At 48.2% G+C, this 26,430-nt stretch overlaps 1 protein-coding gene across 2 annotated transcripts in view; it reads right to left on the bottom strand.

The window, feature by feature from the left end:
- met (MET proto-oncogene, receptor tyrosine kinase) overlaps window positions 1–26,154 on the bottom strand; it is a 190,100-nt gene extending 163,946 nt beyond the window's left edge. For both annotated transcript variants that reach the window (XM_038780787.1, XM_038780790.1), the window contains exon 1: window positions 25,781–26,154. The gene's annotated coding sequence lies outside the window, so the exon portion shown is untranslated. The remainder of the gene's footprint in view (window positions 1–25,780) is intronic.
- Window positions 26,155–26,430: the final 276 nt, after the last annotated feature.

Genomic DNA, 26,430 nt, shown 5'->3' with positions numbered 1-26,430 from the left:
CACAGCCTGGGAGTAATTGTTAATCTCATGATCCAACTCAATCAAGGTTATGTGTATAAAAGTACAAATTTTAGTTTATAGAAGATTCAGTCTTCGGAAAATCATAGAATTTACAGTGCAGAAGGAGGCTATTCAGCCCATCGTGTCTGCACCGGCCCTTGGAAAGAGCACCCCACTTAAGTCCACACCTCCACCTCCCTGTAACACAGCAACCCCACCCAACCTTTAAAAAAAAATAAATTTAGAGTACCCAATTAATTTTTGCCAATTTAGGGGCAATTTAGCGTGGCCAATCCACCTAACATGCACGTCTTTGTACCCTAATCTTTGGATTAGGGTAGAATAATGGAGTGTAGATTAACTTCTTAAGGGCAGCACGGTAGCATTGTGGATAGCACAATTGCTTCACAGCTCCAGGGTCTCAAGTTCGATTTCGACTTGGGTCACTGTCTGTGTGGAGTCTGCACATCCTCCCCGTGTGTGCGTGGGATTCCTCCGGGTACTCCGGTTTCCTCCCACAGTCCAAAGATGTGCAGGTTGGGTGGATTGGCCATGAAAAATTGTCCAAAATTCTATGATTAACCTAGGACAAAAGTTCGGCGCAACATCGTGGACCAAAGGGCCTGTTCTGTGCTGTATTTCTCTATCTATCTATCTATCTATCTATCTATCTTTGGGTTGTGGGGGCGAAACCCACGCAAACACAGGGAGAATGTGCAAACTCCACACAGACAGTGACACAGAGCCGGGATCGAACCTGGGACCTCAGCGCCGTGAGGCAGCAGGGCTAACCCACTGCGCCACCGTACTGCCCTTACCCAACCTTTTTTTGGACACTAAGGGCAATTTAGAATAGCCAATCCACCTAACCTGCACATCTTTGGACTGTGGGAGGAAACCGGAGCACCCGGAAGAAACCCACACAGACACGGGGAGAATGTGCAGACTCCACACAGACAGTGACCCAAGCTGGGACCCTGGAGCCATGAAGCCACTGTGCCAACCACTGTGCTATCATGCCATCCCATCTAATAATAATCTTTATTAGTTTCACAAGTAGGCTTACATTAACACTGCAATGAAGTTACTGTGAAAAGCCCCTAGTCACCACATTCCGGTGCCTGTTCGGATAGACAGAAGGAGAATTCAGAATGTCCAATTCACCTAACAACACATCTTTCAGGACTTGTGGGAGGAAACTGGAGCACCCGGAGGAAACCGGAGCAGACACAGGGAGAATGTGCAGACTCCACACAGACAGTGACCCAAACTGGGAATCGAACCTGGGTCACTGGCCCTACGAAGCAACTGTGCTAACCACTGTGCTACCATGCCGCCCTTACGGATATTGTCTTTGTTCACACACCTGACAGTGTGCACCTTCGAAGGCTTGATCACTCTGCTGAGATTGCAGAATAAAGTACTTACGAATCAACTACAGTAAAGGTTCCTCTGCAATGCCCCAATAAGGTGCCTCAACCCCTAACACAGCAAAGCACATCCCATTGCACCACGGAGTCACATTTACACTTCTCATATTGATGACCGTTTGTTTTCTGAATGAAAATCCTCATTAGTATCAAATTGGGCAAGGAATTTAACTTGGAAACCACTGATGTAAGATCCTCACTGCCAGCAGATGGAAACGACTTTCACCCAAACAGAAACACCAGCCATCTAAATCATGAAACTGGGAATGTAGCAAAGGTTCTATCCAACACATGAACCTGCCTTTTCTCCAATTCATAGTTTCATAGAATTTACGGTGCGGAAGGAGGTAATTCGGCCCATCGAGTCTGCATCGGCCCTTGGAAAGAGCACCCTACTTAAACCCACACCTCCACCCTATCCCCGTAGCCCAGTAACCCCACCCAACCTTTTTTTTCGACACTAAAGGCAATTTATCATGGCCAATCCACCTAACCTGCACATCTTTGGACTGTGGGAGGAAACTGGAGCAGCCGGAGGAAACCCACACAGACACAGGGAGAACGTGCAGAGTCCGCACAGACAGTGACTCAAGCCATGAATTGAACTTGGACCCTGGAACTGTGAAGCTACTTGCTAACCACTGTGCTACTGTGCTGCCCTTTGACTGCACGGTAATCCATTGCGTAGTCTATTCTTGATAAAACACAGTTTGTTATTTGCTTTAAGAAAACAATGCAAAATATTGAATTTAGCAATGTAAATAACCTAGTAACGTGAGAGCTACTTCTGAAATTATTTGGATTGTCAAGATCATTTGATTTAAATAACTTTTGACCTACAATGACTAGAGTATATATACATTTTGTTTGTTCATGGCATGTGGATGTTGCTGACAAGGAAGCATTTGTTCTGCAGCTTCTTATTGCCCGAGCGAAGGTGGTGGTGGGCAGCCTTCTTGAACCACTGCAGTCCATGTGGTGCTGGCTCCAGCATCTTGAGCCAGTGGCATTAAAGGCATGGCAATATAGTTCTAAGCCACGATAATGTGTGACTCGGTGGGGAACTGGAGGTGTTCTCATATCCCCACTTGTCCTGCTTGTGATGGAGGATTGGAAGATGCTATCGAAGGAGCCTTGGCAAATTGCTAAGGTGCATCTTGTAGATGGTGCAGACAGCAGATACAGCTTGCTGTGGTGGAGGAATTGAATATTCGACATAGTGGATGGACTGTGCATCATGCCTGCTGCCTTGTCCTGGATGGTGCTGAGCACTTTCACCCTGGCAACCTCCCCCGCCACCAGCCATCTGGGATTTCTCTTTTGAACCCTTATTTGGAATAAGGCTTAATAGGTTCTGGTCGGCGCAGGGATGGAGAATGGGCGTCAAACCCGAGATCGGGTCAGAAGCCGCTCCCGCGATTCTCTCGTGCCCGGAGACTCGCCGCCAATCGGGCGCGCGTGGTTGACGAGGCGCCAGTCATGGGCGATTGAAAGAGTCCCCCGCAGCGATTCACCGAGTACAGCTGGCCGAGTTCCCGACAGCGTGGTTCTCTCATGATTTCACCCGGCGGGAACTTGGTGTGACGGCTGCGGACTTGGACCGCGGCTGCACTGGTGGGGGGGCGGGGTGATCATTCATGGGGGGGGGGAGGGGGTCTCCAGAACGGCCAGGCTACTGATTGGAGGCCGCCAATCCGTGTGCGCGCACAATCTGGTGGGGGCCTATCTTCTCGGTGCCGGTCTCGCGGTGTGGGCCGGCCATGTCTCGCAGGCCGACCGATGAGGCCGCTGCCGTGCGCATGCGCGGACCCCCGACCGGCCCGTATTATCAGCCGGAGCTGCGCGGACTATTCAGGGGCCCTGCAAATCGGAGAATCAGCCTGGACTTTCCAGGTAAGTCCAGAGTGATTCACATGCGTTTTCTCGCGGGCATGGGGACATATGCCCATTATTGGAGAATCCCGCCCAAGTTTTCACTTGTGTTGGTTTATGGTCCTGAGCTGATGAGGAGCCTGAATCCTGTCCATTGTGCCTAAATTCAGCAGCTGGTTGTCACGGATCTTGCTGAGTTGAACTAAATAGGTTGAACAGTCACTCCTGGTATCATGTTGTGTTCTGCTGCTTCGGATAACACAGGCTGCTACTTGGGGCTTTTCACAGTAACTTCATTGAAGCCTACTCGTGACAATAAGCGATTTTCATTTCATTTTCATTTTTGATGCAGTCTTAACTAAAGGATGCTCCAGACTCTGAAATGAGTTCAACGTGTTTATTGAACTATTAACACAGTTCTCAAATGAGTTTGACTCTCTGATGATCTAACTGTAGTAACTCAGTCTAACTGTACCAGCTTGCTTTAAGCCACATTTTGGAGTATGATGCTGCTGATCAACCCTGTCTAACTCTCTAGATGTCTGTCTGTGGAACGAGGCAGGGTGTGAGTGCCTCATCCCTTTTATAGTGTTTATGTCATGCCCCCTTGTGGTGATGCCACCTCTGAGTGTCCTGACCGCCCATTGGTTGTGTCCTATTCTGAGTGTTCATTGGTTGCATGTTTGCTTATCATGACAACGTGTAGGCCAGACCAGGCAAGGATGGCAGATTTCCTTCTCTAAGCGGCATTAGTAAACGAGATGGATTTTTACAATTGATGGTCTCCATAAGTGAAATTAGCTTTATATTCCACATTCTTTAATTGAATTTAAATTTCTCCAGCTGCCATGGAGAGGCGATGGCGTAATGGTACTGTCACTAGACTAGTAATCCAGAGACCCAGGGTAATAATCTGGGGTCCCGTGTCTGAATCCCACCATGGAAGATGGTGACATTTGACTTCAATAAAAATCTGGAATTAAAAGTCTAATGATGACCATGAAACAATTGCCGATTGTCGTAAAACCCCACCTGGCTCACTAATGTCCTTCAGGGAAGGAAATCTGCCGTCTTTACCTGGCCTGGCCTACATGTGACTCCAGACCTACACAGCGCTGCGGTTGAAACTTAACTGCCCAGCTCTGAAATGGGCGAACAAGCCACGGACTTCGAGGGCAATTAAAGATGGGCAAAAAAACGCTGGCCCAGCCAGCGACACCCACATCCCGAGAACGAATAAAGGAAATGGCGGGATTTCAGGGCCTCTGGATTACTGGTCCGGTGACATTATCACTGCATTCCCATCTCCCCCCCCCCGTGTGAGGTGGATTTCTACATGGATCAGCTGAGGGAGAGCAGTCGGTGGGCGTTCAATAGAAGGTTTTCTTGCTCTAATGGAGCTGATGATCTGAGACTCCATGGGGTTTGGAGTCAATGCTGAGAATTTCCAGGACCACTCCCTCACGGCTATACACCAGTGTGCCTCCCCCTCGGCTGGGGCAGAACATACTCACGGATGGGTGATGGATCAGTCTGGCTGAAAGATATGATTCAGTGAGCAGGACGATGTCAGGTTCCTGCTTGAGAGGTGAGCAGAAAATCTCTTCCAATGTTGGCAGAAGTCACCAGATGTCAGTGAGGAGGATTTTGCAGGACTGACTGGGTTGGGTCTGCCTTTGCTGTATCCACTCTTTGAGGTTAATGCCAGGTGATCCAGAATGGTGGGCGATTATGAGAGGACAGAGGGAGCATCGGGTATCGCTCTATGCCAATGACCTCTTGCTGTATGATCCGCTGGAGAGTATGGAACGGATTATGGGCCTGCTGGGGAGGTATGAAGGGTTCTCGGGGTACAAGCTGAATGTAGGGAAAAGCGAGGTATTCCCGGTGAATGAGCTGGCACAGCGGGCTAATTTAGGGGGCGATGTCATTAATGGTGGCGAGGGATAGGTTTAAGTATTTGGGGATTCAGGTAGCGTGGGATGGGGCTCCATAAGTGGAACTTAACAAAGTTGGCGGAGGAGGCTACGGAGGATCTTAAGAGGTGGGACACACTGCGCTTAACGCTGGCAGGGAGGGTCCAAGTGGTGAAAATGAATATTCTGCCGAGGTTCTTGTTTATCTTTGAAGCTCTCCCGATCTTTGTAACGAAGGCCTTTTTTTTCGGAAAGTGGACACGATCATTTCTGACTTTGTATGGGCGGGGAAGGTGCCGAGGGTGGGGAGGACCCTGCTACAGAGGCAGAGGCGGGGGGGGGTTTGGCGTTGCCGAACTTGCTTCATTATTATTTGGCGGTGAATGTGATGGACAAGATGTGGCGGTGGTGGGGAGGAGAAGGGGTAGAGTGGTTTAGGATGGAGGAGGAATCTTGTAAGGGGTCTAGTTTGAGGGCTCTGAGTAGGTATTCAAGGAGCCCGGTAGTGCAGTCCACAGTGAAGATATGGAATCAGCTGAGGAGGCATTTTCGGGTGGAAGGGATGTCGGTGTCAACGCCGCTGTTTGAGTTTGAGCCGGGGGGGGGGGTGGATAGTACATACAGGAGGTGGAGGGAAGTGGGGCTGGTCAAGGTGAGGGATCTGTATTTGGAGGAAGGGTCCACCAGTCTGGAGGAGCTAAGGGAGAGGGTAGAGCTGCCGAGGGGGAGTGAGTTCAGGTATCTGCAGGTTAGGGACTTTGTGCGAAAAGTATGGAGGGGGTTCCCTTGGTTGCCGGGATACACCCTGCTGGAGTGACTGCTGCTCCCGGATGTGGAAGGGGAGGGAAGAATTCGGGATATTTACAAGTGTCTGGGGGAGCAGGGAGGCGAGGGAGTGGTGAAGATCAAGAAGAAATGGGAAGCGGAGATCAATTGGGGAGCATGGAGTGAGGCACTGCCTAGGGTGAACTGGATCTCCTCACGTGCAAGGATGAGCCTGATCCAGTTTAAGGTGGTGGACAGGGTGCATATGACTCGGGCGAGAATGAGTGGGTTCTTTCAGGTGGTAGCAGATGAGTGTGAGAGGTGTGAGCGGGGGCCAGCGAATCATGCGCATATGTTTTGGGGTTGCGAAAAATTGGGAAGATTCCCGCGGGAGTGTTCACAGTCTTATCACTAAGGAAGTAGTGATGGGCAAGCTAAATGGGCTAAAGGTAGACAAGTCTCCTGGCCCTGATGGAATGCATCCCAGAGTGCTAAAAGAGATGGCTAGGGAAATTGAAAATGCACTAGTGATAATTTACCAAAATTCGCTAGACTCTGGGGTGGTCCCGGCGGATTGGAAATTAGCAAACGTGACACCACTGTTTAAAAAAGGAGGTAGGCAGAAAGCGGGTAATTATAGGCCAGTTAGCTTAACTTCGGTAGTAGGGAAGATGCTGGAATCTATCATCAAGGAAGAAATAGCGAGGCATCTGGATGGAAATTGTCCCATTGGGCAGACGCAGCATGGGTTCACAATGGGCAGGTCGTGCCTAATTAATTTAGTGGAATTTTTTGAGGGCATTACCAGTGCGGTAGATAACGGGGAGCCAATGGATGTGGTATATCTGGATTTCCAGAAAGCTTTTGACAAGGTGCCACACAAAAGATTGCTGCATAAGATAAAGATGCATGGCATTAAGGGTAAAGTAGTAGCATTGATAGAGGATTGGTTAATTAATAGAAAGCAAAGAGTAGGGATTAATGGGTGTTTCTCTGGATGGCAATCAGTAGCTAGTGGTGTCCCTCAGGGTTCAGTGTTGGACCCACAATTGTTCACAATTTACATGGATGATTTGGAGTTGGGGACTAAGTGCAGTGTGCCCAAGTTTGCAGACGACACTAAAATGAGTGGTAAAAGAAAAAGTGCAGAGGATACCGGAAGTCTGCAGAGGGATTTGGATAGGTTAAGTGAATGGGCTAGGGTCTGGCAGATGGAATAGAATGTTGACAAATGCGAGGTTATCCATTTTGGTAGGAATAATAGCAAAAGGGATTATTATTTAAATGATAAAATATTAAAACATGCCGCTGTGCAGAGACACCTGGGTGCGTTAGTGCATGAGTCACAAAAAGTTGGTTTATAGGTGCAACAGGTGATTAAGAAGGCAAATGGAGTTTTGTCCTTCATTGCTAGAGGGATGGGGTTTAAGACTAGGGAGGTTATGCTGCAATTGTATAAGGTGTTAGTGCGGCCACACCTGGAGTATTGTGTTCAGTTTTGGTCTCCTTACCTGAGAAAGGATGTACTGGCGCTGGAGGGTGTGCAGAGGAGATTCACTAGGTTAATCCCAGAGCTGAAGGGGTTGGATTATGAGGAGAGGTTGAGTAGACTGGGACTGTACTCGCTGGAATTTAGAAGGATGAGGGGGGATCTTACAGAAACATATAAAATTATGAAGGGAATAGATAGGATAGATGCGGGCAGGTTGTTTCCACTGGCGGGTGAAAGCAGAACTAAGGGGCATAGCCTCAAAATAAGGGGAAGTAGATTTAGGACTGAGCTTAGGAGGAACTTCTTCACCCAAAGGGTTGTGAATCTATGGAATTACTTGCCCAGTGAAGCATTTAAGGCTCCTTCATTAAATATTTTTAAGATAAAGATAGATAGTTTTTTGAAGAATAAAGGGATTAAGGGTTATGGTGTTCGGGCCGGAAAGTGGAACCGAGTCCAAAAAAGATCAGCCATGATCTCATTGAATGGTGGAGCAGGCTCGAGGGACCAGATGGCCTACTCCTGCTCTTAGTTCTTATATTCTTAAGCAGGATAGTGGATGAGGAGATAGTCCCGGACCCTTCAGTGGCAATAATTGGGTTCTCAGAGAAGCCAGAGCTCATGGGGAGGAGGAAGGTCGATATCGTGGCCTTTGCCTCTCTGATTGCACGGCGGCGAATTTTGCTGGAGTGGCGGTTGGCATCTCCACCGGGGGTAGCGGCTTGGTTCAGTGACCTGTATGACTTCCTGCGATTAGAGAAGATAAAGTATGAGTTAAGTGGCTCTTCAGAGGAGTTTGAGGAAAGGTGGGGGATGTTTGTGACCGTATTTGAGGGGCTGTTCGGTGCGGGGGAGGGGGGGGGGGGGGAGATGAAAAGGGGGGAAAATCTGTACAGACTGTATAATTGATTGTTGGGAAGCATGTTCCCTGGGGTGTTTTTTCGCTGTAACCTGTTTTGATACATGTTTGTAATAAAATACATATTAAAATAAAAAATGCCAGATGGTCCACCTAGTTTTAATTTTATAGTTTTACACAGCACTGGCTTGGAGAAGGCAGGGAAAAGTCAACTCCGTTACTGTCTAATCTGAATTGCATATAGTTGAGCCAGAAGTTATCCTTCTGTAAAAGGAATGCGAGTAAAATGATTCTTTTTTTCACAACAGTCATGATATCCATTACTGCTGTTAGCTTTTTATTCCAGATTTTATTTAATTAGCTGAATTTAAACTCCAGGTTGGATTACAATTAATTTCAATGGATTCAAAATACAGTGACATAACCACTAAACTGCTGTCCACTTTGCCAGCATTATCTGTCTTTGCAATGTGAGTCCTTGTTGCTGATTAAACCTTCTCCTTTGTATATTTTAACCATGTTCGAGCTCTTTTAAATTGCCCAACACTGGGCCCTTTTATCCAACCCCAGTAATTTTATCTGTGGGTTGCAGACGACTATGCAATACTTGTACGTCATAAACCAACATCAGTAGCACAGGTCAAATACCGAATAAATGCAGTTCAAGTCCAACAGCTTGGCTGAACCTATCCCAATTACTAAAGGAATTAACAGTTACACCCTTCATTCAAACACTATGCAACAACCTTTTACACAAATGTTATCAGTCTGACAAATCAATTTTCAGGTTGACAGAAACACTTTCCTCAGGAGCGGCAAATGTATAAATCAATACATAGTTTACAGGTGCAAACTTGCTTCTGCGAATGAAGACACACGTTGTTATTTGGAAAGGTTACAAAGTTAGTCACTTTTCGACTGACTGTGGTTCCATTGCGTCATTTGTTTAAAAGCATTCAACTTCCAGCTGAGGTTATGAGAGATTGCAGAGGAAGATGAGGGCTATGGTGGGGGGGGGGGGGGGGGGGGGGGGGGGGGGGGGGGGGGGGGGGAGGAAACCAGAGCATCCGGAGGAAACCCACGCAGACATGGGGAGAACTTGCAGACTCCGCACAGATGTGACCCAAGCGGGAATTGAAACTGGGACCCTGGTGCTGTGAAGAAACAGTGCTAACCACTGTGCTACCGTTCCGCCCGGTGTTGCGTGGGGTGAGGGATGGGAGCAATGGCCAGGGGTGGGGAAGAGAATGATAGCTGGGGTTGGGGGAGGCAGCAATAGCTTGGGGTGAGCAAGAGTGACCATAGAAACCCTACAGCGCAGAAAGAGGCCATTCAGCCCTTCGAGTCTGCACCAACACCTGGAAAGAGCACCCTCCCTAGAACCATGTCCCCACCCTATCCCCGTAACCGAGTAACCCCAACCGAACCTTTTTGGACATTAAAGGCAATTTAGCATGGCCAATCCACCTAACCTGCATATCTTTGGATTGTGGGAGGAAACCGGAGCACCCGGAAGAAACCCATGCAGGCGCGGCGAGAAAGAGCAAACTCCGCACAGTCACCCGAAGCTGGATTTGAACCCGGGTCCCTGGCGCTGTGAGGCAGCAGTGCTAACTACTGTGCCACCGCACCACACGATGGCAAGGGGTGTGGAGAAGCTGATGACCAGGGGCGAAGGGGAGTGAAGGCCTGGAAAGAGGAAACAATAGTGGAGAGGAAACGATTGTGGGGCAGATGGAGATCACGTGAGAAAAGAGGGCTTGGAGGGAAAAGATCATGGGGGAGGAGAAGCCGATTGTGGGAGAGGGAGAGATAGTGGCGCAGCATCAAACCATGCTTTGTGTGTATCTTCATCAGATAAAAAGACAAGAATACTGCATGTTCGCTCTTCTTGGGGGATGGGGTGCTGGATGTGGGAGGGGGGGCAGTGATGAGGGAATCTTATTCTTGCTACTGCACAAGTGGTGCTGGAACTGCATTTAAACCCTTGTTCTCAGCTTCCTTCAGTTGGTGGAGTTCCTAAGCCCTCGGAAACCAGACCCAAAAGTATTAAAGTCTGAGGCTAGCAGTCTCATTAACATTTAAAGTTATAACCCACCTCTCGAGAACAGGCTATTAGCATGGTCCAAATGGACACAGTTAAATCGAAAGCAGGCATATAGTGGCGTGTTGGGGGTTCCCGTTCTTAAGAATTTAAGCCTCTCTCCCCCCCCCCCCCCCCCCCTCCGACCCCTCCCTCCCCTCCCCAAATCCTGGAAGAGTGTTGAGATTGCCCCCACAGGAGATGCTATGTTAGTAGTATACAAGATGTGTTTTTGAGGTTCCTAATACATGTTTACAGCTGTATATTGCCAAAGACATCCCTCTGGGATAGCAGGACAAACATAAAAGGTTGCTGAAAGCATCTATGGAGTGATTTATGTCCACATAATTGCTTCCCCCCCCACCCCCTCGAGCTTCTGAGAATGTGGCAACTGGACATACCTTTGAGACATGAGCAATGCTCGTGTCTCCTTCCCTTCCCTTGTTCAAATGTACCCTGCAGAGGTTTTGAACCAAGTATAAATTTCTAATTCACCTGGACCTTAGAGGAAGGGATACATGTGCGGCTCTTGATAAAAACTTTTTTTTTTTCATTCCCTTCCACCTCAAGCATTTTTGCGAGCGTTTTGCTGTATAGGGGCAGTGACTAATGTTTCTGGCAACAAACCGATGTCTCAATAAACCTGCACGATGTCTCAATAAACCTGCAGCTAGTGGGTAGGTCACCTGTATGATTCCTCAGTGAAAGAGCCCAACATTTACCATAGTGTTCAAGGGTAACACTCTCCTATCAAAAAATATATAAAATTGCTTTCCAACTTTACCAGAATGCACGTGCTATATTAATGAAATGAGATTTGGGTGATTTTTCTAGGCAGCAATCTAATTACGGTTTTGTCCATAATGGTATATAATATGATCTTTAAAATTCACTCCCTGATTTCATTACTCTCTATCGATACTTTGAATAATCAAGTTGTACAATTCTCTAGGAAGCCCACAACTGCAATTTTGCATTAATAAAATAATATGAAGTGCTTCTGCTGCTGATGTGTGTGAAAGGAGCTTTTCCCCTAAATTATTAATAGCAGTGCTGCTAACTGGCCAAATTCATAAAAAACACGATTCAAAGATAAGGAAACCCATTCAGTCATTCCAAGCTCATTCCCCTCACATATTAACTCACCCATCATAAACAAAACATTGGGGAAGAAAGATAAATTCGAAGGGTTCACCCTTGCTGAGCTAGTGTTGTCACTTTCAAGGTTCCCCCTCTGGACACACTGCGAATGGACTGTTCTGTTCACTTCCAGCTTGGTTCCATTTCGCACAAGACCCATGTCACAACAAGGCTTCAAAATGACGTTCCCTCTGATCTGGCCCAAAAGCAGAAGAGCAGGACAAACCCTTTCAAAAGGGTAGATTGCAAGTCAGAAGAAGTTATGGTCAGGCTATATAACACTCAGGTCAGACCACACCTTGAGTATCAAGTTCACTTGGGTCACAAAAGGTATGGCGCAAGATTCTCCATTCCCCGATGTCGATTTCGTGATGGGGCGGAGAATTCCTTTTGATACTGAAATCGGAGGCGATGCCTGTTTGATGAAGGTTTTGTGTGCCCCGTCCCCTCCGAAACGGCATCACCGCAGCGCGCTGCATGCCATTGGGACGCCCTCAGCACGTCACCTGAAGGCCCTGCCTCAATACTCCCCCCACCCTACCGATGGGCCAAGCTCGTTATGGTCTCAGCCATGTGGGAACCCGGCGTGACGACTGCGGACTGCGCCGCCACAGCCGGGCGGGAGCTGTGCTGATCGCCGGGGGGGGGGGGGCTTCCGTGAGGGCTGAGGGGACTGGTGGAGGATGGCCAGGGGAGGGCAGGGGAGGGCACTATCTGGCACGTAGGAACCGCGCACGTCTGGTGCCGTGTTTCACAATGCAATTGCTGCAGGTTGTCGTTGTGTGCATGCACGACCACGGAACCGGCCTCTCTGGGGGTTTATTTTGTGGAGGCTGAAAGTTTTATGTGGCGCGGCTGACAGCCCCTCACCGGCCCACCGGCTGCAACATCAGTGAGGGGGGGGGCACCAAGAGGAGCGTGGCCTAAACACACCACCAGGGCGCCCTGAAGTGACAGGAAAGCCCCCCCCCCCCCCGTCCCATCACCATCATTGGGAATTCAGTGTCCCTTCCCACATCACCATTGCAGCATCAGGGGTCCTGCAACATCATCCCCACTCCATCCTTCCTCCCACCATCATCCGTGCCAGCATCAACCCCCCCCCCCCCCCCCCCCTCCGGATCACTGGCACTGGGACCCTCCCAATTGACCTCCATTCAGGCTATTCCCCACCCACAGTGAGTGACACCTTTCAGGCCCCACCCCGGCAATGCCACCCTGGCAGTCTTAGATTGGCACAGCCAAGGACGCCAGGCCATGGCACTGCCCTGCCATTTCTCCAACATCCCGGGGGCTACATTATCCTCCCAGCCCCACCCCCCAATCCCAGCATGGTCATCAGGTTTGGTCTCCCGTGCTGGAGACCAGTTGTGATTCCCGGTACCTTCACGATGCCTGACAGGTGGGAGAACACCAGGAGCCATCCCAGCATATTTAAATTAGGATTTAAATAGATATAGATTTATTGTCACGTGTACCGAGGTACTGCGGAGAGTGTTGTTCCGAGTACAGTCCATATAGACCGCTCCATACATGAAAACATAGGACGTACAATAAATACACAGACATATGGGGATTCTCCGATCCCGCGTTGGGTCGGAGAATACAGGGGGGGTGAGAATCGCAACATGCCCCTCCGATGGCGGGACGCCGATTCTCCGGTGACCTGAGAATCAGCGGCAATCGCTCCTGTGGTGATATGCATCACTGTAGTTACACAAGGGGTTAATGTAAGTACACGTAGACTAGCTAGACACTAGAGGGAGCACCAGAGACAGGACACACAGACACTCAACCAATAGGTCAGTAAGATAGGACACAACCAATGGGCATTCACGATACACACAGAGGTGACACTACCACAGGGGGGCATTACACCAACCCATATATAAAGGACACAGCACACATGATCTTCCTTGTTCCAGTGGAGACAGTCAGTGAGTACAGACACAGGGTTGATTCAACATCACACCCACCATGTGGATTGTAGCAGACTGGTTCGTCAGTCTGAGTAGCTATAGAAGGATTAACAGTAGAGGCAAATCCGGGTAGGAAAATTGTAAATAGTTTAATAAACGTGTTGAAGTTATCTCCATGTCTGAACCTTCCTTTGCCAGAGTGAACATCAAGGAAGCAGCTTATGCTAAGCCAAGAGCATAACAAGACAGCTCCCGCACGGTCAACGCCGCGCCGGTCAGGGATTGGGGAGGGGGGGCTCCACGGTGGCCAGTCCTGCAATCGGGGCCGACCAATCGGCAGGCAGGCTCATTCCTGGGGGGGGGGGGGGGGGGGGCGCTATGTGCCTCCGCATTGGGCCCCTCTAATTCTCCGCCATGTTGCCCGGTGGCCGGCGCAGGGACGGCAACCTACACGCATGCACGGACCCGCACCGGCCACGTTGGGCCAGCTTCTCAGCGCCGGAGCAGTGCACAGCACTCCGGCGCCATACTAGCCCCCGAGGAAGGGGAGAGCGACTGGGCCTGGAGGCCTGTTGACGCCGGCGTTGCTCGCGCCGGTTTTGACGCTGGAGTCAACACTTGGCCGGGATTTTGGAGAATCCCGGCAATGTAGTGCTACATAGTAGGGAAGATGCATGGAGAGATCAGTTCAGTCCATAAGAGGGTCATTCACCAGGGGCTGGTTTAGCACAGTGGGCTAAATAGCTGGCTTTTAAGCAGACCAAGGCAGCCCAGTAGCGCGGGTTCACTTCCCGTACCAGCCTCCCTGAACAGGCGTCAGAATGTGGCGACTAGGGAATTTTCACAGTAACTTCATTTGAAACCTACTTGTCACAATAAGCAATTTTCATTTCATTTTTTTCATTTTCATTCAGGAGTCTGGTTACAGCGGGAAAGAAACTGTTTTTAAGTCTGTTGGTGAGAGTGTTCTCAGACTTTTGTATCTCCTGCCCGATGGAAGAGGTTGGCAGAGAGAATAACCGAGGTGGGAGGGGTCTTTGATTATGCTGCCTGCTTTCCCCAGGCAGCGGGAGGTGTAGATGGAGTCAATGGATGGGAAGCAGGTTTGTGTGATGGACTGGGCGGTGTTCACAACTCTGTAGCTTCTTGCGGTCTTGGGCCGAGCAGTTGCCATACCAGGCTGTGATTCAGCCAGATAGGATGCTTTCTATGGTGCATCTGTAAAAAACCGGGAAGAGTCAATGTGGCCATGCTGAATTTCCTTAGTTTCCTGAGGAATTATAGGCGCTGCTGTACTTTCTTGGTTGTAGCGTCGACATGGATGGAACAGCAAAGATGTTCTGACTATGGGGAAAATGAGTAAGGGAGTGGAATGAACTGAACAGTGCTTTCAACTGCTTGACAGGTGATTGCTAATTTATTGGAAGGCAATTCACCTCGCGACACTTCACTCACCTTTGGCTGTTACTTTCCTGTTGCTGGCCTTTACCACGGTATGACAGCTGCTTATCAAGCTCAACATTCAATTCCTACTGAAAGGCCAAGAGAAGAACTAACACCACCACCAATGGCTTCAGCAGAAGCAGGATTATCAGCAGCAACTTTTTCCTTGCCCACTTGGTCCTCCACCAGAGACCAGAGGGAAAGGAACCCAGAGATCCAACTGGAAGGAGAAAGGGTGCACTCTGAGCTCCGCCCCCCCCCCCACCCCCTCCCAGCCCTGACACAATGTTAACAGAGAACCAGCTCTCTCGAAATGCTTAAGCACCTGCACCACCTCACAAGGCTCAGCTCTCTGGTAGGTTGTTGCTGCTATCTGCGGCCTCCTGGATCTGTATCCCAGTAGAACAGGTGGGCCCCGTATTGCCAATGGCCGTCACCTTACCTTGCCAGTTACTGGAGGGCCAAATCTTTGCCACCATCCTCAGGTACCTGCCACACACCTATAGGTGTGTTTGGCCTTTCACACCTTTTGTTCTCTCTGGGGACTGCCATTCACTCTTTCCCCTTGGTTTCTGTGGCTATGACTCATCTTTGATTCTCTCTTCTCACAGTATAAATATTTCCCACTTTTAAAAGTCTTTTAGCTTTGACCAAAGAGTCATCGGACTCGAAACGTTAACTCTTTTCTCTCCCTACAGGTGCTGTCAGACCTGCTGAGATTTTCCAGCATTTCCAGCATTCTGCCCTGCAGCATTCTGCCCGCCAACCCCCTCCCCCCACCCCAACCCCCCTGAGTTCCCACCTATGTGCTTTGGCTCTGACAGCTTCCCCAGAAGACAAGGAGGCCACCTCCATGATGCTTCACTGCTGGAAAAACACAGGTGGTGTGCCACCCAAATGTGGTGGCCATAAATATGGGAATTGGCTGCCACTCATTGGGCAGCTGATCCGGGTTCCTGCCCAAACGTGGCAATGTTATCTGTCCTGGCATGGCTACCCACTATCACTCTGGCTCCCTGACTTCATTTCCACTACCCCAGGGCTGGGAAAATTCTGCCCCGATCATTCAAGGCTGTAAAATGTGAGCTTCTGCATCTTTCCTCAATCAGGGGTGGATTCTCCTTTCGCGGGACTACGTCCCCACGCCGGCGGTAAAACCGACGTGAACCACTCCGGCATCAACAGCCCCCGAAAGTGCAGAATGCTCCGCACTTTCGGGGGCTAGGTGGACACTGGAGGGGTTGGCGCCACGCCAGCCAGCGCCGAAGGGACTGCGCGAGTCTGCACATGCGCGGAACCGCCGGCGTATTCTGGCGCATGCGCAGGGGGTTGTCTTCTCCGCAGCGGCCATGGCGGAGTGGCTGGCGTGGAAGGAAGGAGTGCTCCCACGGTACAGGCCTGCCCGCAGATCGCTGGGCCCCGATCACGGGCCAGGCCACTGTGGGGGACCCCCCCAGGGTCGGATCCCCCCGCACTGCTCCCCCCCCCCCCCCTCCCCCCGCCCTCCGAGGTCCGGCCCAGTCGATGTACCTGCCAGGTCCCGTCGTGTGGGACCATGTCTGACCCACCGGCGGGACTGGCCAAAAACGGACGGCCGCTCGGCCCATCAGGGCTCGGAGAATTGCTGGGGAGGCCGCTGCCAATGGCCCCAACCCGTGTGGTATCAACCCCTCCCCGCAGAATATGGCAGCCAGCGTCAGGGCGGGATTCTCACTGCCTCTCGCGGATTCTCCGACCTGGCGGGGGGTCGGAGAATCCCGCTGCAGATCTTTCATACTGGGAATCGGTCTTCAGGCTCAATTCAGAAATATTCCCCGTGTGCCCAAGTGATCAGAATTGGACATAGTGCTCGAAGAGTCGACTAACCAGCACATGACACTGCTTCATCTCAACTTTGCTTTGTGCTTTAGCACTCTATCAATTTTGTGGCTATCCTCTGCGTTTGACATTTTGATCTTTGTGTCTATTACGACTCCTCCGTCTCTTTCAATTCCATCCTTCGCTATCCTGACACAACTCATGGAGTATTCATGTTATTCAACCCGACTTTACACTTACCTGGAAACAATTTCGCTCGCCTTTGATCTGCCTACATACATATTTTGTCCAGCTCATTCTGTAGTTTCTGAGAAGATTAAATCTAAAGTGACTTCACGAAACCCATTACATTTTTATCTTTGAATATTTATTGAAGGGTTACATTCCTAATATGCATTTTGCCTGGTTCCGAATGTTTTTGACAACAGCCCAATATTCCTGCAACCTCTCCCCACAATGACTCATATGATTAGAAATTTTCTTACACTATCCTGACCAGTGAAGACTTGTCTGTGTACATCCTCAAACACCAACTTTGAATCCACATGTCCTGCAGCCACAATAATATTCATTCAGATCTCGCCACTCGCTTTGGAACGGATTGCCAACAATGCAATTAGGCAGACTGAACCCACCATTTCGAAAGGTTCCCATTTGTATATCTTTTAAACAGATCAGAAGTTCTCCCCCAGCCAGGTACATACAGAAATAACTGCAACAAGGCCCTTTTCTTTAGCCGCAGTTAAACATTGCACTTTACAAGAGTATTCATTCCGAAAAGCAAAGAGTACAACATTACAACAGATATTTTTTCAATGGGCTGCATACTTGGGTGTCAGAAATTAAATAGTTCACTGTGAAATAGGAATCAGTGATTAATTTAGCTATGTTTGAGATATGGCATTACTGTTATAAAATAGCAACTTGTGTCAATTTAAAAAGTGCAATTACTGTACCAAATGATAACTCTCTGCTTCAAATTTAATTCCAGTGTCTTTTTTTTCTCCATAGTAATAGTGTGCTGGTGTAATCATTTGCTGTGTGTTTGGACTCCAAATGACTTGTTTAAGCCCTTGTGATCCATGAATTCAATCCGATCGGCCACAAGTCCCCTTACCCCTCAAGTCCCCCAGGTTTCATCGGAATATGTTATAAACCCCAAACTTAAACAAGAAAAATAAACACACTTCCTCTGCAACAAACAGTTCTGAACTACAGTGTAAATAGATTGCACGTTGGTTTTCTGACAAAATAGATATTTACACTATACGTGGACTCAATGTCATAACACATTGTTGACTTTTCATCCATGCCATGCATTTCCTGGTAGGGTGCACCAGTTAAAAAACAACAACAAAACATGTATTTAATACAGTAAAATGATCCAAGGAGTTTTGCACATCCCTGTCGTCCTTAGAACGGTAGCACAGTGGTTAGCACTTCTGCCTCACAGCCCAGGGGCGGCTTCAAGTCGGGTGACTGTCTGTGTGGAGTCTGCACGTTCTTCCCTTGTCTGCGTGGATTTCCTCCGGGTGCTCCGGTTTCCTCCCACCCACAGACTAAAGATGCGCAGGATAGGTGGGACAACGGGGATAGGTTGGGGTGTGGGTCTAGGTAGCGTTCTCTTTCAGGGGATCGGTGCAGACTCGTTGGGCTGAATGGCTTTCTGAACTGAAGAGATTCTATTGTTCTAAAACCTCCCTCTTTCACAAAGCCTTTGCTCGCCTGTGTTAGCTGTAATATGCTGTTAAGTAACTTGGTTCCAAATTTTGTTTGAAAACGATTTTGTAAAGCACCTTATTTGATCATGTTTCAGGTGCTATATAAATGCAAGTTGTTGTTTTTGCTGTAGTTAACATCAATGCCACTGCCACCTCAGATTAAACAATGTCAATATTCTCCTGGAAAAACCTCACATCTTCTACCTTGCATCAACTTCAGTTCACTGAAACCTAACACTGTAACCTAACCTACACCAAGTCCTTCCTATCCATCCCTTGTGTTCTCACTGAGTCCACCGGTATGTCAATTGAAAATTCTCATCCTGGTGTCCATACTTCTCCCAGTCTTTGTAACCTCCTCCAGCCCTATGTCACTCAAAATAACTTTGTGTTCATAGAATCATATAATTCCTACAGTGCAGAAGGAGGTCATTCGGCCCATCCGGTCTGCACTGACCATTTGAAAGGCCATCCTCCAGTGTTCCTCCAACACTGACCTCTTCTGCATCTCCATTATCTTGGCACCACGGTTGGCGGCTACGCTGTCGACCATTTATATCCTAGATTCTGAAATTCCCTCCCGAAACTCTCTATCACACCCCTCTCCTTCAAGGTGTTCTTTATAACTTAACTCTGAGCAAATCTTTTGCCATGCACCCTGATATTGCTTCCTTTGACTCAGCATCAATTTTTGACTCAGTACGCTCCTGTTAAGTCCCCGGAGGCATTTCCCTTTTAAAAAGATGCGATATAAATGCAAACAGTTGTTGCTGCAGAATATAAATAACATGAACAAGGCCAAGTATGGTTCATGAACCACTGTCAAGACTTAGTCCAATTCAGCTTTGAACTATGGTATAAATAGGATAGCACCTAAAAAAAGCAAAATAATGTCAAAAGGTGGAGACCCTTGTAATTAATTTAACTTCATTAGCTGGTTGAGGGCTAAATATTGTCCAGCGCACTTGCTCTTTAAATATATCGTGGGATTTGTTAATATCAGCTGAAAGGCAGATGGGGGATAATTTAACACCCAATCACATCTAAAAGAAAGCACTGCTGGCAACATAGCATTGAAACTCTCGTCTAGATTATGTGTGAGAATCTCTTGCATAAGGTTTGAATCTATGCCGATCTAGCTCGAGAGGGCTAGAACTGAGCCACTCCTAGCTCATGGCAAAAAACCAAACAGCCATTCGTTTCAACTCCATTTTATGCCCAACTTTAGGTTTGAGTGCCATAGTTTTGATTAAAACTCCTTTTTTCCCTCTAGAATTGGGCATCGCGGTAGCATAGTGGTTAGCACTATGGCTTCACAGCGTCAGGGTCCCAGGTTCGATTCCCGCTTGGGTCAGTGTCTGTACAAGATCACCAGCGAAAGTCACCAGCCTCGCCCCAACAGTGTTGCAGCCATTGGGGGAGGTAGTGTAGATCAGGAAGGGCACAAAGAAGACAGGACCAAAGGGAATTAAAAAGAGTAAATGGTTGACTGCCATATGCAAGATGGCATGGTCTGATTAATAGCTTCCGTTCCAAACTTTTATTTTGTGGTGCCTTCTGTCTTTGTATTCTGGCTGAACAGTTACTGTGACACTGCAGGTGAATGGGGCACTGGGGTTTACTGTTATTGCAGTCAGATGAGTCGCTCACTTACAGCCCGGACAGAAAGTAATTGTGTTGGTTGTCTCCCCACCTCTTCCTCCTCTTCTCTCTCCTCAGTTGGTTACCGTATAGCTGATAACAGGGTTATACTCTCATAATAGCCAGACTGTGTAGCATGCATTGCACAGACCAGCACAAATCTGGATATCCTGAGAGCGAAACACTGTTTAAATCACCCTAATGGTCACACTACCGCTGCATGGCTTTTGTTAAATGCAAGCTGCGCATGCAGCAATGGCTGCACACTGGAGTTGTGAACCATGTGGTCAAAAGATAACACTTTTCATCCAATAACCACCTTCCGGTTTGCCCTGGTGGCTCAAATCCAGAATTAAGGCATCATAACTGGATAGCAGGCGCTGACCTGAATGATGCATTGCATATGGTCACCCATCAACTAGAATGGATACAATCATAGCAAGAACCAATAGACTAATCTGAATGCTATAAATAATGGTTGTGGGTGGGGGTGGGGGTGGGGGTCCCTCCCAATGCTGAACATGTGCTCAAGAGAGGGAAAGCTGAAGAGAGGGCATTAGCCTGGCATGTTGAGCTTCCACATAGCAATGCTGCCCTGCCAACATGTTCTTAGTCTGCAAACATTCGGAGGGCTCTCCCTGCACAGAGGCAAATGTCTGAGCAGAATGGTGTCAGGCGACGTGAGCGCCAGAAGTATGTATTTGGATTCCAAAAGCCATTTTGGAAGCAGCACAGCACATCGTAGAATCAAGAACATAAGAATGAGGAGCTGGAGTAGGCCATCTGGCCCCTCAAGCCTGCTCTGCCATTCAATAAGATCATGGCTGATCTTTTTGTGGACTCGGCTCCTCTTACCCATCTGCTCACCTTAATTCCTTTCCTGTTGAAAAATCTATCTATCCATGCCTCAAAAACATTCAACAAGGCCACCTCAACTGCTTCACTGGGCAGGGATTTCAACAGATTTGCAACCCTATGGGTGAAGAAGTTCCTCCTAAACTCAGTCCTAAATCTGCTCCCCCTTATTTTGAGGCTATGCCCCCTAGTTCTAGTTTCACCCTCTGGTGGAAAAAACCTCCATGCTTCTAGCTTATCTATTCCCTTCATAATGTTATGTGTTTCTATAAGATCCCCCCTCATTCTTCTAAATTCCAATGAGTATAGCCTAGTCTACTTAGTCTCTCCTCATAAGCTAAGCCTCTCAACACTGGAATCAGCCTAGTGAATCTCCTCTGCACCCCCTCCAGTGCCAGTACATCCTTTCTCAAGTAAGGAGACCAAAACTGTACACAGTACTCCAGGTGTGGCCTCACCAACACCCTATACAGATGCAACACAGCATCCCTGTTTTTAAACTCAATCCCTCTAGTAATGAAGGACAAAATTTAATTTGTCTTCTTAATTACCTGCTGCACCTGCAAACCAACTTTTTGTGATTCATGCACAAGGACAACCAGGTCCCTCCGCACGGCAGCATGCTGCAATATTTTACCATTTAAATAATAGTCCATTTTACTGTTATTCCTACCAAAATGGATGACCTCACATTTACCAATATACTCCCATTTGCCAGACCCTTGCCCACTCACAAACTATCTATATCCATCTGTAGACTTCCAGTGTCCTCTGCACACTTTACTACAGTGCAGAAGGAGGCCATTTGGCCCATTGAGTCTACACCAACCCTTCGAAAGAGCCGCCTACCTATGCCCAATCCTCCACCCTGTAACATCATCCATCCTTTGGACATTAAGGGGCAATTTAGCACGGCCAATCCATCTAATCTGCATATCTTTGCACTGTGGGAGGAAACCGGAGCACCTGAAGGAAACCCACACAGGGAGAATGTGCAAACTCCACACAGACAGTGACCCGAGATTGGAATTGAACCCGGGTCCCTGGCACTGTGAGGCAGCAGTGTTGCTGAGTAGTACAGAGCAGACTCTTCTTCACTCACAAAATTCTAAATTAGAGAGTCACAACTGACCTGATACAAACAAAAGAATGACCAAGGTAAACTATCCCTCATCTTCCTTCATTTGTTTGCAGCCTTTGATACGTAGATTTCGGCGAATTTACGGTGCAGAAAGAAGCCATTCGGCCCTCGAGTCTGCACCAGCCCTTATGAAGAGCACCCTACTTAAGCCCACGCTTCCACACTATCCCCATAAGCCAGTAACTCTACCTGACACGTTGGCCATAGAATTCTACTCCAATGTTGTGCACTGGATGAGATTGCACTGCCTGGTTTTATTTGTATCTAAACTTGTTGAAAACAGAGAATCACCTGAAATGGCTTTTTTTCTCACTCCTGCACTATTGGTGTTCCCCAATGGTCCATTCTTGACCCTCTCTGATTTCTCAGCCACATGATGCCAGTCAGCAACATTATCTAAAACGATGACAATTGCTTCCATATGTACAGTGACTAGCTCCACCTCTCCACAATCTCTCCTGACCTCTCCTTCTCTACATTATCTGACTGTCGAATATCCAGTACGGGATGGGCAGAAATATCTCCCTGTGAAATATTTGGAAGATAGAAGCCATTATTAATTGATCCTGCTCATGAACTCTGTTGCTTTACTGATGATTCCGTCTATCACCTTGGCAACTATCTGAAGCTGGACCAGATTCCTTGCAACCTTAGTGTTATTTTGACCCCATGATGATCTTCACCCCACACATCATCTATTTCCACCTCCATAATGTTGCCCTACTTCGCCCCTGTAATAATAACAATCTTTATTATTGTCACAAGTAGGCTTACATTAACACTGCAATGAAGTTACTGTGAAAAGCCCCCTGTCGCCACATTCCAGCACCTGTTCGGGTACACTGTGGGAGAATTCAGAATGTCCAAATTACCTAACAACACATCTTTCGGGCTCTTGGACTTGGCTCTCAAAGCGGAGAGGCCTGTCCACCAGCTGCACCAGAAGCAAGTGAGTCCAAGGTCAACGCTTGCTACCAGATGGATGACCTTAGCTGTTCACCTTTACCACTTCGACCCCAGCAGCCTCAGATCCGAACAACGGCCATTGTTCCTCTGACTGAGTGGGCGCCCGAAGCTAAAACCCCAGAACCACAGAAGCCTCAAGAGGAAGAAAGAAAGAAGGAAAGATGCAGACAACCATCATGCTCTACAGTTGATCTTAGCGGGATCCCTCCAGTTGCGCATGGACGCTACCCCCCTGACCCCTACCACACAGGCCGTGAATGTTTCCCACCCCGTCCATACACTGTACCCCGAGATAGTCACCGATACACCGACCTGGTGTGACAAGTTCATAACTTGGTATTCCCTGTCCTACATTGTGGAAGCACTGTTAGCACTGGTGATACTCTGCAGTGTCGTTCAGACCATTAGACTCAGGAAATGGCAGAGGAAAGCCTCCTGCACCCCGGTATACACCTTCAGATCCCCTATTTTCAGACTTCAGCAGCCCCCCCAACCCCTTTAAGTGAATTAATGCACATCCGTTTTTTTTTTGTGTGTTTGTTTCGTTCTAATAAAGAAATGTAAAACTCTGTGCTTGACTGCCAAGCCAGAGAGATTCGTGTTGCTGCTATTGAAAAAAACCCACATCTTTCGGGACTTGTGGGAGGAAACCGGAGCACCCGGAGGGGGCCCATGCAGACACAGGAAGAACGTGCAGACTCTGCACAGACAGTCACCCAAGCCGGGAATCGAACCTGGGACCCTGTAGCTGTGAAGCAACAGTGTTAACCAACACAAAACTTCATCTGCTGGATTTGCAAACAAAAGGGAAGAAATGAGCTGCTTCCTGTGGACTCACTGGGAAGAAGTACAAGGAGCAGAGAAGCCGATTGTATTTGTCAAAACTCTCCACCCTTTCTTTGAATTAAAATACTGGAAGGTTGAATGGCTTCTCACCACCCATACATTGAGTGATGGGGGCATTTATACCCACCAGATACCAGTATGCCTCGCACCAGGGTCCCATGTTCGATTATCTGTGTGAAGTCTGTTCTCCCCGTGTTCTCGTGGGTTTCCTCCGGGTGCTCCAGTTTCCTCCCACAGTCCAAAGATGTGCAGGGTTAGGTGGTTTGGCCATGCTAAATTGCTCTTTGTGTTAAAAAGGTTAGTTGGGTTACTGGGTTATGGGGATAGGGTGGAGGTGTGGGCCAAGGTAGTGTGCTCTTTCCAGGGCCCGTGCAGACTCGATGGACCAAATGGCCTCCTTCTGCACTGTACATTCTATGAACTCAGGCCAGGGGAGCTCCCTTTAAGCCAAAGGTTTGTTTCAGTATCCAAGTGTATTGCCATTACCATCACCCTGGGTGAAAAACAGCAAAAACCAAGGATCAAACTGGCAATGTTCTGGTGCATATTGCTAGCTAATCTCTTAAACCATGGCCACCATTACCAAGTAGTCTAACAACCTGAGGTAGCAGACAAGCAGATTTGCTGCTGCTATTGTGCAAGAATCAGACTGCTCTAAACACATTGCCATGCTGGGGCAGAAGCGAGATTGACAGGGAATCCAACATTCCCAGTTGAAGACAATTTTGTTCCTCGTTAATCAATTGTTCAGAAATCCATCCCTGTGTTCAAGAGGGCTTATGGCAGCATGGTAGCACAGTGGTTCGCACTGTTGCCTTGCAGTGCCAGGGTCCCAGGTTCGATTCCCGGCTTGGGTCACTGCGTCTTTGTGGGTTTCCTCCGGGTGCTCCAGTTTCCTCCCATAAGTCCCGAAAGACGTGCTGCTAGGTAATTTGGACATTCTGAAATCTCCCTCTGTGTACCTGAACAGGCGCTGGAATATGGCGACTGGGGGCTTTTCACAGTAACTTCATTGCAGTGTTAATGTAAGCCTACTTGTGACAATAAAGATTATTATATGAAACCACTGCAAGATTCATGCAACAAACTCACATTTCCTTCCCAAAGTGACACACACTTACCTCAAGTGCAGAAAGCAGCTTGCAAGAGCCAATAATGAGGCTACTGCTGAAATTTGATCAGATGCACCAGACACATAAGGTATGGGTAACTGCTGAAACTCTTTGGGAATGCAGCCTGGCTGATAATTAATCCCTTGGTGCCAATCACGACCATGGCCCTGATAATCATTCTGTTTCTCAGTGCCTATGTGAAAACCCAGCTCCAGGTTACAAATGCAGACTAAGTGTTACACACGATTACCCAGTACTAACTTAATGGTGAAAGAAATAATTAAAACCATGCATCTTAGGCACAGCAAATTGAATGAGTCATCTCTTTTGGGGCAAATACCCACTTTCAACCCTGTATAAGAAAATAAAAAGTCTTCAGGTTAGGGAAATCCGTGGGTCCATTTGCCCTGCATCAAATCTCGAGTGTAAAGTTAAAAAACACGTTCTCTGTACACTGCACAGAATCAATGTGCAGGAAGATGAATCACACATAGTGTGCACATGACCTCATTCGGACACAACTGATTTTTCAGTTGTAACAGTTGCTGCAAAATGAAATATAATTTGCAGCTCGTTTCAAAAATAAAAGAGGGAAAAAATGTTCCAAAGTAAGAAAGCATTGGAACGTATAATTAATCCAAAATTGAAAGCTCTCTCTCTTTCACACACACAGGCAATGTATGGTTTCAGTGCAAAAAGCTGACAAGTCACAAAGTGCTGGTTGCTGTGTGGAGTTAACAAGGGGGCACATACATACATACCTGAGTCTGTCCTCAACTCAAAGCTGGATCCACTTGCAAATGTCCTTGTCACAGCCTCGGGCAAAGCTTCACCCACTCATTCCAGTGCATTCCTCTCCTCCCCACCGGAGTTTTGTCAATCAATGCTTTGGCAAAAGGCTCTTCCTGCCCGTTAGCTGCGGCAGCCTCTCCTGGGGCACTGGGTGCCAGGTCTGACAGTCTTTCTAGGGCAGCCCACAGGTAGCCGCGAGAAGCTGGGCACCGGCTCCTGCTCCACAGGTGAACCCTCCTCCTCCTCCTCCCCGCCGCCGGGGATGACCAAACACAATCTTAAAGGTCCCTCTGTGAAACCAAATGAAGAAGCCAGGCTGTGAGTTTCAGGATGAGTAACCTGCTCCTCCTGACGCAGGCGCTGATAAACTCCGGGTGGATTGGCTCCGCCTCCGGGAAGTGTGTGTGTAACGAGGTGCAGGGATTCTGCACCCTGTCCCCTGCCCACAACCCACAGCCTGTGCACTCACACACACACTTTATCTGATCAATTCTCAGCCGCCCAGTCGCTCCCCATCGAATCAGATCTGCAGCTTGCTTCCACAATGACAGGATCACATCTTCAGTATATAAACTCATCAAACAGGAACATATTTACTATATAAATATATCTCACATGG

The sequence above is a fragment of the Scyliorhinus canicula genome, chromosome 20 (assembly GCF_902713615.1).
Source record: "Scyliorhinus canicula chromosome 20, sScyCan1.1, whole genome shotgun sequence".
In the NCBI taxonomy this organism is placed as follows: Eukaryota; Metazoa; Chordata; class Chondrichthyes; order Carcharhiniformes; family Scyliorhinidae; genus Scyliorhinus; species Scyliorhinus canicula.
This window is presented reverse-complemented; position numbering and strand designations above follow the sequence as displayed.